Source organism: Felis catus, chromosome C1 (assembly GCF_018350175.1).
Source record: "Felis catus isolate Fca126 chromosome C1, F.catus_Fca126_mat1.0, whole genome shotgun sequence".
Taxonomy (NCBI): Eukaryota; Metazoa; Chordata; class Mammalia; order Carnivora; family Felidae; genus Felis; species Felis catus.
The window spans coordinates 210,340,672-210,353,846 of NC_058375.1; the positions used below are offsets into that span (position 1 = coordinate 210,340,672).

At 44.0% G+C, this 13,175-nt stretch overlaps 1 protein-coding gene across 1 annotated transcript in view; it reads left to right on the top strand.

The window, feature by feature from the left end:
- Positions 1-487: 487 nt before the first annotated feature.
- Positions 488-13,175, top strand: part of LOC109502907 (small cysteine and glycine repeat-containing protein 7-like) — a 34,773-nt gene continuing 22,085 nt past the window's right edge. The window contains exon 1 of the mRNA XM_045034577.1: positions 488-997. The gene's annotated coding sequence lies outside the window, so the exon portion shown is untranslated. The remainder of the gene's footprint in view (positions 998-13,175) is intronic.

The window sequence follows — 13,175 nt, forward strand, 5'->3', positions numbered from 1 at the left end:
AAATATGCTAAGTGAAAAAAGGCAGACACAAACCCTGTTTATGATTCATTTAGATGAAGTGTTCAGAGTAGGCAAATCCGTAAAGAACAGAGAGTAGCATAGAGTTACCAGGGCTGGAAGGAGGGAAGAATGGGAACAGGAAATGATCACTAATGGATGTAGTTTTCTTTTTGGAGTAATAAAAAATATTCTGACATTAAGTGAATTTTGTGAATATACTAAAACCCATTGAATTACATACTTTATTGTTTTTTAATTTTTTTTAAAAGTTTATCTTTGGAAAGAGAGAGAGCATGAGCAGGGGAGATGCAAAGAGAAAGGAAACACAGAATATGAAGCAGGCTTCAGGCTGCGAGGTGTCAGCACAGAGCCCAACATGGGACTTGAACTCATGCACTGTGAGATCATGACCTGAGCCAAAATTGGACCCTTAACTGACTGAGCCACCCAGGTACCCCTGAATTATATACTTTAAAAGGTAAATTTTATGGTATGTGAATTATATCTCAATTAAAAATTGAAAAAACCCACAACAATCCTACGTATGGATAAGTTATTCAAATACTTAACCTCCCTAATGGACTAGAAGACTTCATCTGAATCCATAGCGCCAAGCCAGCACCTACTAGGCACTCATTTTTTTCTTTGAGTGATTAAACAAGTGAGCTAAATACATACATTATCCTAAATTGAATTCCTTGGACTCATTTCCCAGGGGTGATAAAATTGGGTCCCTGTGACTCATCTCTTTGTGATGATGTGGTTGCTTTCTCTGCTGGTGATTCCACTGCTTTCCTTTCTGGCTTTAGCTATCAGCCACTTACCAAATAATATCCACTAGCTCAAGTGATGTTGTATGAGCAGTCTGGTCCTAATGGATTACGTGCCGGCACTTTGTTAACGATCGTTCGAAGATTTCACATAAGATGCCATGGTTGCCTGGATGAAGAGACTAGATGGGATATTTCTGCAGTGAAAGCATCTATCACCATGTCAGGTAATAAGGGTTGAGATGTTGTGGGAGGAGGAAGAGAAGAGACAAGTGGCAATGAGAAAGGAAGGGGTGACTAGCATAGGTATAAACAGAAAATGGGTCCTTGCCCCAAGTGTAGAAGGAAACTGATAGGTACTTTTCTCTGCTTTTATTTATTTTTTTAATTTTGTTTAATGTTTGTTTATTTTTGAGAGAGAGACAGAGAGACAGAGAGAGACAGAGCACGAGCGGGGGAGGGGCAGAGAGAGAGGGAGACACAGAATCTGAAGCAGGCTCCAGGCTCTGAGCTGTCAGCACAGAGCCCGACTCGGGGCTCGAACCCACAAACCGTGAGTTCATGACCTGAGCCGAAGTCAGATACTCAACCAACTGAGCCACCCAGATGTCCCTCTCTGCTATTTTTAAAGTGATAGAGCACTGACATTGCTCAAGTCAAGAAACAGTTGAGTTCTCCTTCAAATAAATCCTGATAAATTGGTTTTCCTCATCCAGAAAGAATGAACAATGCTAATAGTTACTGCTAAAATATGCAAACACATCTAGGCATCATCAGCCACCATTTGACCTTGGGTGTCCAGCCATTCACCATTCCCGTCTCTCTGCTGGTGTTTACAGCGAGGGAACTAAAAGCATGGGCTGTAGAATCCCTCAAACCTGGATTATAGTTCCAGCTCCACACCTCAGCAGGCCCTGCCTCTTTGGCAGCTTACTTAATTTCCCCGGATGTTTCTCCATTTGTAAAACGTGGATCGTGATATCCATCTTTTAGGATTGTCATCAGAATTAAGTTACTTGGATGTCTGTGTGTGCTCCATAGGTGTTAACTATTATTATGTCTTCATTATTAGCATCGTGGTTCTAGTTTCAAGTTTTTACTTGTTTAGAGTCCAAATTTCTGGTAGGTCCAGCCTAATTTTTAAGAATAAAATTTGGGTCTATATGCTCATATTGATTTAAATTGCAATTTTAGCATTACCTGCTTAAGCTCTTATCATGAAAATAAACAATATATTCACACATTAATTGTATACATCCAATTAATAGGAATGAGTCTTCAGAACAAATAAAAATAACGCGTTTTCCACTCTTCAGACAGGTGAGTCATTCCCTAAATAAGTATATATCGGGGAAGTACTTTCGAGATAAAATGATCCATTCTGCACCGTCGCTGAACTCACCGACGAATTGAACAGCTGCCGGGACCCTTGGGAGAGTGTGAGCCAATGTTTACAAGGGAAAGAAGGGCTGCTTAGAGAGGTTCGGTGACTCATCGAGAGGCAGACAACTGCCCAGTGATACGGACAAAACCAGATCACACGGTCCCCCCTTCCCACTCAATGCTCACTCATCCCAAGGCACCAATTCTCATGTTAAGGAAAAGAGTGATACTGGTCACTTGCCCTTAAGGTTTTCTCTTACTGTTTGTTGTCTTCAGTTCCCTGTTCGGGCTCCCCAGTGTACATCTTCCCCCTCTCACGCTGTCCTGACCCCATTCTAGTTCAGCAGCCTTACAGCCCCCAGGGTCCTTTCTGACCTCCAGTTCAAAAGGTTTTGTAGAGCCTCCAGTGCGAATGACAGCCTCCCACACTGTATCCCTACAGTCTGGTGAGCAATTTCAGAGCTGCTCATTCCTGGGTAAAAATACTCAGCCCCATAGCCTATGGCCGGCATGGAGAAGTGTTTGATGAGAATTTGGTCTTACCTGCTGGCTCCTGGTGGGTTAGCGATGTTCCCCTGACACCTGTTTCATGTCCCCTTCAATGGCTCTTAGTTTCTAGTTCTTTATTCTGTTCGGTGGCAGAATAACTCAAAGGGAAAAGAATAGTCACTAACATCCTCCTTGAAAAATAGTTAAAAGCCAGTTTGAAGACACTGGGTCCCAGGGGATTAGGTGTGTTGCTTTGTTCTTGGTCCTGCGGGCCAAACTTTGTACCCCAGGATCGAGAGGCTGATGAATGAACTGAACAAGGGCCCTGGGCCCCGGGGGTTGTGTGGCTGGGTGCAGCGTGGCCTGCAGATGTGGATGGGTGAGAAGCAGCCGGGAGAAAGTCTTCTTTCTGGAGGCTGAGTTTCCAGCCTGTTGAAAACTAGCCACGACACGTGGATAGAGGGTGTTACGCAATCTCCACTAGGACTAGTTTAGGTACCACATTCCAAAGGTTTCCTTTTTATTGCCTATTTGGCTTGGGTTTGTTTTGTTGTTTTTTTGTTTTTTGGTAGCTCAGTTTTGCTTGTTAACTAATTACACATTTTTGTAACAAGCAATAAAAGCCACAATAACAATAAAACTCTAGATGAATTGCGGGATCATTTTAATGTGTTTTCAAAAGAGTATTAGCATGATCTCATAATAGCACAGATGAAAAAAAGGCATGTCTGCTTTTAAGATGACTTTTTTCTGTGAGTTGCCATCCCCTACTCTGGGTACCTCCCAGAAGCTTGGCAAACCCCAGAGGCCACTTGAACATCCCTTTTGAAAACCATGGATTTTAATTTGAATGAAATCTGTTGTATTATTATGGGGCTTTTCCTTACTCTGCTCTTTTAGATGACGTGCCTTTTAGAAAAGTGTTTCAATTTAAAATATCCCTAGACGAGAGCATCGTGCTTTAGGCTTTCTGGTTTTGCCCTTTTTTGGTGAGTTTCCTGGGAAGCGTGTCTTTGGCCAGAAGCTTAATGACACGGCCCCATTGTGCACTTTAATGAGAAGGGAAATGTCAGGTCTCCCGTGCCTGACCCCCACACCTCACACAAGACACGTTCAATATCCATCACCACTGGCCTTGTAAATGGCTTTAAGTGGATCGTTGGTGACGCGACCACCTGGTGTCAAACCCTGGAAAGAGGGTGAAGTCATTCAGTCATCAAATATTAATTGATGCCTTACACAGTGAAGGAGCCTGGGAAGGCAGCACCAAGCACGAGGGTTCCTGCCCTCAAGAACTTCAAGGGCTTGTAAACAGGCACGTGCATGACCGCACGAAGGTACCAGTAAGATCACGTAGAAGGCAGGTGCTCGGACAGGTGAGGGAGTAACTGACTCTGACCCAGGAAGAGGAGAGAGGCTCAGAGAAAGCCCACAGAGCTTCCTTTTATTAACACAGTGGGTCTTTCCTGAGGACGTGCCAGGCACTACCATGAGCAGCGGGAACACGGCCCTGAGAGTGTAGATAATGCAGCCAGAGTTCAACTCTCTTGGAGAGAGAGAAAAAAAATAAAGAAGGGCCAAGTGACACGCAACAGTTGGGTGTTGACAAACAACCTAAGAGCTGCTTCCGAGCCACTGACCAGGGAAGATCACTCTGAGAGGGGTGAGGTTTGATTTCAGAACCTCAAAGCAAAATGGAAGGCTTTCTCTGACAAGGCGAATATCCAATTCTGAGCTACCTGATCCAGACAGCGTTCCAAGTGACCTCAGCAGGAAGAGGTAAAGGCTTTCCTGCACAACCCGGAGCACAGCTGTGGTCTACCTCCGAGGTCTTACCCACCCCCCCTCCCAACTTCTGCAGGCAGAGGAGAGGCCCTCTGGTCCTCTCACTGGTCATTGGCTGACCAGTGCATGCTGGGAAGTGCCTCTTCTCCAGGGCTTTCCGACTCCAGTCCAGGCCCCTTGCTTGCTGGGTCATATTCAGTCCTGAAGCACGGACCATGTGATTGAAAGCCAAGTCTCAAAGACCAGAAAGGAGTCAGTCACAGTCTTGGGTGTCGTGAAGGAGGCAGTAGGGCGTTCAAACAAAAGATTCAGAAAACAGTATCTGCACAGTTCATGGCAAGGATTAAAGATGAAAATCGAAATTTCAACCATGAAAGGGGTTCTCCAACAGCCAGGGACCGGGCTGGTTGCTTGGAATGGAGACTGACATAAAAATCCAATTCTTTTGAGGGTCTGTACGTGGCCATTGGCAGAAAACATGATAGAACAAAATGTGTCAACTTCTTTCTTTTGAAGATAGCTCTTAAGGCAAATCTTGAGGTTAGCGTCCATTGTCCATGGCCCTGCTTGTTCAGCTCCCCCAGAGCTTGAGGGGCCCTGCGATTGGCCCGCAACGCATCTCAGTGCAACTATGACCGTAAGGGACACGACTCTGACAATCGGGGACATTTTTCCCAACAAGCGTTTCTTTATTTAGCTTGCATGAATTTACGGAGCACAAAAGATCCTTTCATAGCAAGACAACAAATGAAAGTAAAAAAAAGAAATGTTAACCATCAATGTATGGTCCATTATCCTATCTGTGCACTTGATTTTCAGCAGGACAGAACTGCTGGGCATGAGAACATAGTGGAATTGGCACGTAATGTGAGGGCATGATACAAGCAAGGCACTGAAGTTGTGGGAAAGTATTTCAGAAAAACAAAAATAAGTGAGTAGCCATGATTCCACTTTCAGTCTGTTCCACATGTGAATTGACTCCAGCAGCTGGGCTGACTCTTGTTTTCCTAGTTCTTGTTCACATCACTAGCAGGGTCCATTGAAGTGATCAATTTGTAATGTGACAGAGAGGAGAGTCTCAACTTCCAGCTCCGAGTGCCCACGACTGACTTCCAGGTTGTGGGAAGAGAAATGGGGAGACTTGGAGGAAAGTCTGACCTACAGGCAAGCGCCGTCTGGGCGCATTCTACCAGAGGGGGCCGGATGCCCAGTAGGGCACTGCTTCTTCCAGCTGCCCTTCCCGCAGCCGCAGCCACAGCAGCCACGGCAGCCACCACAACTTCCACAGCCACCGCACCCCATGGTGTCAGTAGAGAGGACTTGGGAGAGGTGAGGAGAAGAGGGAGACTCGGGGCGAGGGAGGTCTGATGTTTGCCTCTTCCCTGGGGGCCCTTAAATACTGTATCTGGGGGTTTCACACAAGATACTGCTCACTCTCCCTCCTTGTTTTGACCAGAGGGATGTTTATTTCCTGTTACTTCCTCAGGAGCAGACACACTTAATTCTCCTTCAATTTCAGATAAATTACCTTTGCTTTCAAAGGAATCAGAACTGAAATAGATAATAAAACACTGCTTTCCCCCCCAATACATCTGCCTGTGAGTGCAATTCTTTTTTGTTGTTTGTTTTTTGCTTTTTTTTTTTTTTTGAAAGAGAGACAAGTGAGGGAGGGGCAGAGAGTGAGTGAGAGAGAGAGAGAAAGAGAGAATGGATCCCACGAAGGCTTCATTGTAAGAATTTCTTACATATTCTTGGCACAGAGCCTAATGAGGGGCTTGATCCCATGACTGTGAGACCATTACCAGAGCTAAAATCAAGAGTAAGATGCTTTATCTACTCAGCCACCCAGACCCCCCTCAAGTAAAATTCCTTTGGTTAGTATCAGATGATCTAAACCATGGAGATTCATCTTTCTCTCTTCTTTGGCAGATCTTAGCCTCTCAGGGAGAGATACCCGACTGGCATTTTTTATTACCTTTTGTCTTACCCTAACTATATGTATTTTATGTACATTATCTCGTCTAATCGCTCTTTAAAAGCCCATGAATTTGGTATATAAAGTCTCTATTCAAATGGGCTTTATATTCAAATAATCTAGGGTGTGCTGTCCTATGTGTCTCCATTTGGGAAATTGGCACTAACATAGCAGAGGTAATTAGAAGTCCTGGAGGGGAAAAAAAGTTTGAAAAGAAAGCAAATCAATTTTCAGCAATGGAAGAATTTCTTACATATCAAATAGAAAATGTAATTTGAAAAATCCATTCAAGGGCTCCTGGGTGGCTTCGTCGGTTAAGTGTCCAACTCTTGACTTGGGCTCAGGTCATGATCTCAGTCATGAGATTGACCCCTGTGTCGGGCTCTGCGCCGACAGTGTGGAGCCTGCTTGGGATTTTCTCTCTCTCTCTCTGCCCCTTCCCTGCTCACGTGCTTTCTCTTTCTCTCAAAACAAACAAACAAATATTTCAAAAAGACCCATGCAAAATAGCAATAAAATTATGACAGTGCTTAACCCCAAAGACGTGCAAGATATTTAGAAAGAAAATTATTAAATTGTGTTGAAGGACATAAAAGAGGAAATAAATGGAGAAACGTCCTAGGTTTATGGATGGGAATTCTCAATATCTAAACAATGTTGTGATGGTCAGTTTCCTGTATCTCCTTGCTTGGGCTAAGGGATGCCCAGATATCTGATAAGACATCTTTTTCTGAGTGTGTTTAGCATTGAGATTAGCATTGAGAGCAGTGGACTGAGTGAAGAAGACAGCTTCATCAGTGGGTGTGGGCATCATGCAATCCACTGAGGATTTGGCTGGGATGCAAAGGCAGAAGAAGGGTGTGGGGAATGAGCTTAGGAATTCCCTGAGCTTGCACCGATGGGTTAACAAGGCAGAAAGTAAGAGAAAGCCACAGGATGTACGCATCCAAGATTAGGTAAGCAAGATTAGGTAAACAGGACAAAGGGCCCCAGTATAAGACAAAGGTATAGGAATAGGAAATCTCAGGGTGAAAACATCCAAGATGAGGTCAACAAGATTAGAGATTCAGGGCAGAAGTGCCCCCCAATTTGGTACAATAGCAGAAATCTGCTTTCACAGGAAGGAAGGACCAAATTAGGTGAACTGGTAAACAGGGCTATAGACCCCTGCGGGGCGAAGTTGCCCAGAGCGGAGCTAATTAGCAAAACAAAGGTGCCTTGTTGACCCAGGGGTAGCATGTTCTGTCTGTCTTGTCCCCTAGGCAAGTTTAGGTAAACAGAGGTGGCGCCTCACGTCTGCTGTTAACAACCATCTGCCCGGCACCAGGACTTTGTTGTGTATTGACCCAAACCCCTAACACCATATCTTCAACACCCCCTTTCCCTCACACCCGTGAGGTAATGTTCACAGTTTCATTGTCTCTTTGCACATGTCCATCGCACTTGTAAGCCTTCTGATCCTAATAAACACAAAGCAAGGACCCTTACTCGGGGCTCTTGTCTCCTCTCGGACATTAGCCTCTCTCGCATTTCTACCCTGCGTTCGCTCTCTTGCTGGACAAGAGAGAACCCCAGACCCAGAGTCTGCGACAGAAGGGCAAATTTTCTCTTTGCTTGAGCTGGGACATCCATCGTCCCCTGCCCTCGGACTTCAGACTCAGACCAAATGACATGAGTGGCTCTTCTGATTCGCCAGCTTGAGGGTGACAGATGGTGGAACTTCTCAGCCCCATGTGACGTGATCCAATTCCTATAGTAAATCTATGTGCCTGTACCTACACCCAGCTATCCTATTGGTCCTGTTTCTCTGCAGAACATTGATGAATACAGATGTTACTCCTTCCCAAAGTAAGTAACAAATTCATTGCGATTCTGCTAAAAACCCTAAGATATTTTTTAACAGACCGAGCCACCCAGGCGCCCCTCCTAAGAGATTTTTTAAAACATGGTCTCTTTTCACCGTTTCTTTATTCACTGTTTTTATTCAAAAAAAATTTTTAGTTTATTTATTTTGAGAGACAGCACACGCGGGAGAGGGGGGCAGAGAGAAGGAGAGACAGAATTCCAAATAGGCTGTGCACAATAAGCACAGGGCCCGATGCAGGGCTTGAACCCATGAACCTTGAGATCCTGACCTGAGCCAAGATCAAAAGTCAGATGCTTAACTGACTGAACCACCCAAGTGCTCCTCATTGTTCACTTTTTAAAAAAAAAATGTAACAGCTTCTCCTAAAATCTGTTTTACAAAACAAAAGGCAAAGAATGTCAAATATGGTTTGTTTGTTTGTTTTTAAGAAGAATGAGGAGAGAAGTTCATCTATTAGATATTGGGACTAATTCTAAAGCTATGATCATTAAAACAGTATGATATTCTGTTACTGAGACAGAGAGACTAGTGGACAGGAACTGAGAGCCCCGAGATGAAATCACACAAATTTTGGAATTTGGTATATGGCAGAAACATTACAAATCAGGAGAAGATCCCAGCCATTCAATATTGGTACTGAAATATTAGGCTATCCACGTGGATACAAATAATATGAGGGTCCTTCATACTATACATTAAAATAAATTCCAGATCTGGGGCCCCTGGGTGGCTCAACTGGGTAAGCCTCCAGCTTCGTCGGCTCAGGTTATGATCTCGAGGTCTGTGAATTTATGCCCCACGTTGGTCTTGGTGCTGACAGCTCGGAGCCTGGAGCCTGCTTCGATTCTGGGTCGCCCCCTCTCTCTGCCCCCCCACCGCTCGCTCTCTTGCTCTCTCTCCCAAAAATAAATCAACATTAAAGAAAGAAGTTCCAGATGATTTTAAGATCAAAAAGTGAAAAGCAAAACTTGACATTTTCGGAAGATGTGGAAAATTCTCTTTATGACTTCAAATTAGTAAAGTATTTCTTAAAATATAAAAGGAATAGATTAAGGACAAAATACATGAAAAAGAAGAAAACGTCTTTACAAAATGATGCTGAAAACAAAAGTCAAAACCAGTCACAGGCTAAGGAGAAAATCAGTTTTAAAAAGGGAAACAACAGAAAATGCGTAAAGGATATTAACTGAGGAGTCACAGAAGACACAGCTTGACATGTGATAAGAAGCTCAATGCTACTAATGATCAGAAAGGTAGAAATGAAGGCCACACTGCGGTACCTTTTGTGTCCACCTGGTTATCAAAGTGTTCAAGTCTGATAATAGCAGATATCAGTGAGGATGCTGGAATTTTCATACAACATTGGGTGGGAATATAATTCACTACAACCAATTTGCAGAGCAGTTCAGCAGCATCTGGTCAGGGTAAAGATGTACGTTACCCGTTTATTCATTTACATCAGTGTGATTTCATGGAAAGAATGATCCTATTCTATTCAATGAGGTATCATCTGTTCCTGTCATCGTTCTGATGCTCAAGTTGTCCTACATTTTTTTCCAGTAGCCACACCTTCAAGCTGGCTCTTGTACCTTTTAAAAATATCTCTGTCGTTTTCTGAGTATCAACTTAGATTCTGGTACAAGATGTTCACGGCCCATTTCATCCTTTCCCAGCCCCAGACCCGGAATCAGCCTTTCTTCCAAAGAGTCTGGTTCCTTTTATTGGAGAATGGTGTTGAGAATCCAAGATCGGGGCGCAGGTATGACCATTGCTAAGATATTTTTCTAGACCTACAGTCATTTCTGCTATAACACAACATGTGTGTTCCACCAAATTGTAGAGCTGTACAAAATCACACGATTAAAAACCACAGGGCTTATGGGGTTGGGGACTAGCACTCAAAAAACTTAATCAGTGACTTATTTTCAAAATAAAAATTGTACATGATTTTACACATATGTTTAAAGTATATAAATCCTGGGACACCTGGGTGGCTCAGTCGGTTAATTGTCCAACTTCAGCTCAGGTCATGATCTCACGGTTCGTGAGTTTGAGCCCTGCGTCGGGCTCTGTGCTGACAGCTCGGAGCCTGGACCCTACTTCGGATTCTTTGTCTCCCTCTCTCTCTGCCCTTCCCTGCTCACACTCTGTTTCTCTCAAAAATAAACAAACAAAAAAAATCTATAAATCCTATCAGAAATGTGGCACTCTACCTTGAAAAAGATGCGAAATTTGTTTGTGGAAGGGAGGTCTGAGAAGGATTGCGGCTTGTATTATTGTCAAGGGATGGAAGGGGGAAGATCTGAAATGGGAGGGAGAGTTGGGACTACAAGTGTGGATGAGGGTAGCTCAGGATATAGGGCACCCAGGAGGCTGGTCATTAGTTGTCTGAAGTGTGTGTGTGTGTGTGTGTGTGTGTGTGTGTGTGTTAGCTGGATGCAGCCTTCTATATTTACTTGGCGTTTCTTATGGGCAAAGCCCTGCAGAGGCAAAGAATTTGCATTCTGCTCAAATTATTCCCTCACGTATCAATCTCCTTGGAATAAACTTCTTCCAGCCCTATTGAGGTATAATTGACAAATACAAAATTATGTATTTAAGGTGTACAATGTGATGATGTGATATATGTACATTGTAAAAAGATCACCATAACCCAGTTAATTAACACATACATCGTCTCACTTAGGTACCTTTTTTTTTCTTTTTGCGTTGAGAACAGTTGAGACGAACTCTTTTAAGCAAATTTCAAGGACGCAATACAGTCTTATTAACTATGGTCACCATGTTGTGCATGAGATCCCCAGACCTTACTCATCTAACTGAAACTTTGCACCCTTTGACGAACATCTCCCCTTCGGCCCCTTCCCTCGGCCCCTGGAAACCACCTTTCTATTCCCTGCTTCCATGAGTTTGACTTTTCTAGATTCCGTACTTAAGCGAGAACATGCAGTATTTGTCTTTCTATGTCTGGCTTATTTCACTTAGCATAATGTCCTCCTTGGAACAAATCTGCATTTTTAAAACAAGTGTTATAGCAGAACTGACTGTATTATATACCAGGACTGATGCTAGGTGTTGGGAATTTAATGAACTGATCTTCTGTATGTTTTCCGCTTGGCCTTCTGTTCTAGAGCTTTTCATATTACATTATTATGGGTGACTTCTGTCTCTTTTTGATGGCCTTGACAGGCTCCGTTAAGAGCAGTTTTCCCTCTTATTCACCTCACTCCCCCTGACAGCTACACAACGTCTGGAATGTAGGAGACAATTACTACACTTTTGGCGAACTGACCCAAAGAAGGATGAAGGGTGGGCCTTTCTTTTGTGGTGCTGTCCATTTAGAGCGGGCTCTTCACTGAAGTGGCTGTTTACCATGTACGGCAATTTAAATTTAGATTAATCGAAATTAAGTAAGTCAAGAAGGTTTGTTCTTCGGCCTCATTAGTCGTATTTTAAGTACTCAGTAGCCACATATGGTAAGTGGCTACCATATTGGCCAGCCTCAGAACAGAACACTTCCTTCGTTGCCAAAAGTCTGTTGGTCAGTGTTGGTCTCGACTCCGATGGATAAAGAGTTGTAGCTCCCTAATTATCCAGATCACTGTCAGAAGACCTGGTGATGCCCTCCACCTTCCCATGAAAGTGAGGAAAAGATGATCCTACATTTGGGAAAATATTACTGAAAACGTTTCCGACTGGGGGTGCCTGGATGGCTCAGTCGGTTAAGTGTCCGACTCCGGCTCAGGTCATGATCACAGGGGTCGTGAGTTTGAGCTCTGCATTGGGCTCTCTGCTGTCAGTGCAGACCCCACTTCGGATCCTCTGTCTGTCTGTCTGTCTCTCGCTCTCTCTCTCTGCCCCTCCCCCGCTCTGTCTCTCAAAAATAAACATGTAAAAAATAAAATAAATAAAATAAGAACTATAAAAATATCTGATTTTTCTGAAGAAGACTTGTAGCCTGAAATGTTTTCTCTTTTTTAAAAAATGTTTATTTTTGAGATAGAGAGAGAGGGAGGGAGGGAGTGGGGGAGGAGCGGAGAGAGGGGTGGGGACAGAGGATCCAAAGTGGGCTGTGTGCTGACAGCAGAGAGCTCAGTGCGGGGCTGGAACTCGTAAACCGTGAGATCATGACCTGAGCTGAAGTCAGGCACTTAACCGACTGAGCCACCCAGGTGCCTCGGAAAAATCAGACTTTATTTTTCTTCATTTTGATTTTTTTTTAATGTTTATTTTATTTTGAGGGAGAGAGAGACAGAGAGGGAGGGGGGAAGGGGGAGGGGCAGAGAGAGAGGGAGAGAGGATCCCCAGCAGGCTCGTGCTGTCAGCGCAGAGCCTGAGGCAGGGCTCAATCTCATGAACCGTGAGATCATGACTTGAGCAGAAATCAGGAGCCAGAGACACTCAACCGACTGAGCCACCCAGGTGCCCCCAAAAATCAAATTTTGAAAGAAGGTTGATCTATGTAATAAAACGTACCGCATTCAACCAAGGAGTCAATAACCTATAAAGGAAGTGACCTTTTCTGGAAGAGACGGCACCAAGGAAGTCTATACGCCGACTCTCAAGCCTCTCGAACAGTCATGTTTTGCAAAGTAGACTTGGAGGACGAGTGGCAAAATGACTAGGAGAGAAACAGAACCTTGCCTCACCGATGCCAAGAGAGAAGGGCGTGTCAAGAAAGAGTGATTTGCCAACTGCCCAACGCTGACAAATGACCTTGTAAATTGCCTGGAGAACATACCTTGGACTTAACCACATGGAGACCATCCAGGACTTGAGTTAGAGCGTTCCCAGTGAAGCTGTCCTCTAGGGAGGAGTGGAGAATTTCTGGAGTCCTCAGTGGTGGTATTTATTGATTATAGTAAGCGAACACACCGTAACACCCAGGATACATCCTATCATCCCC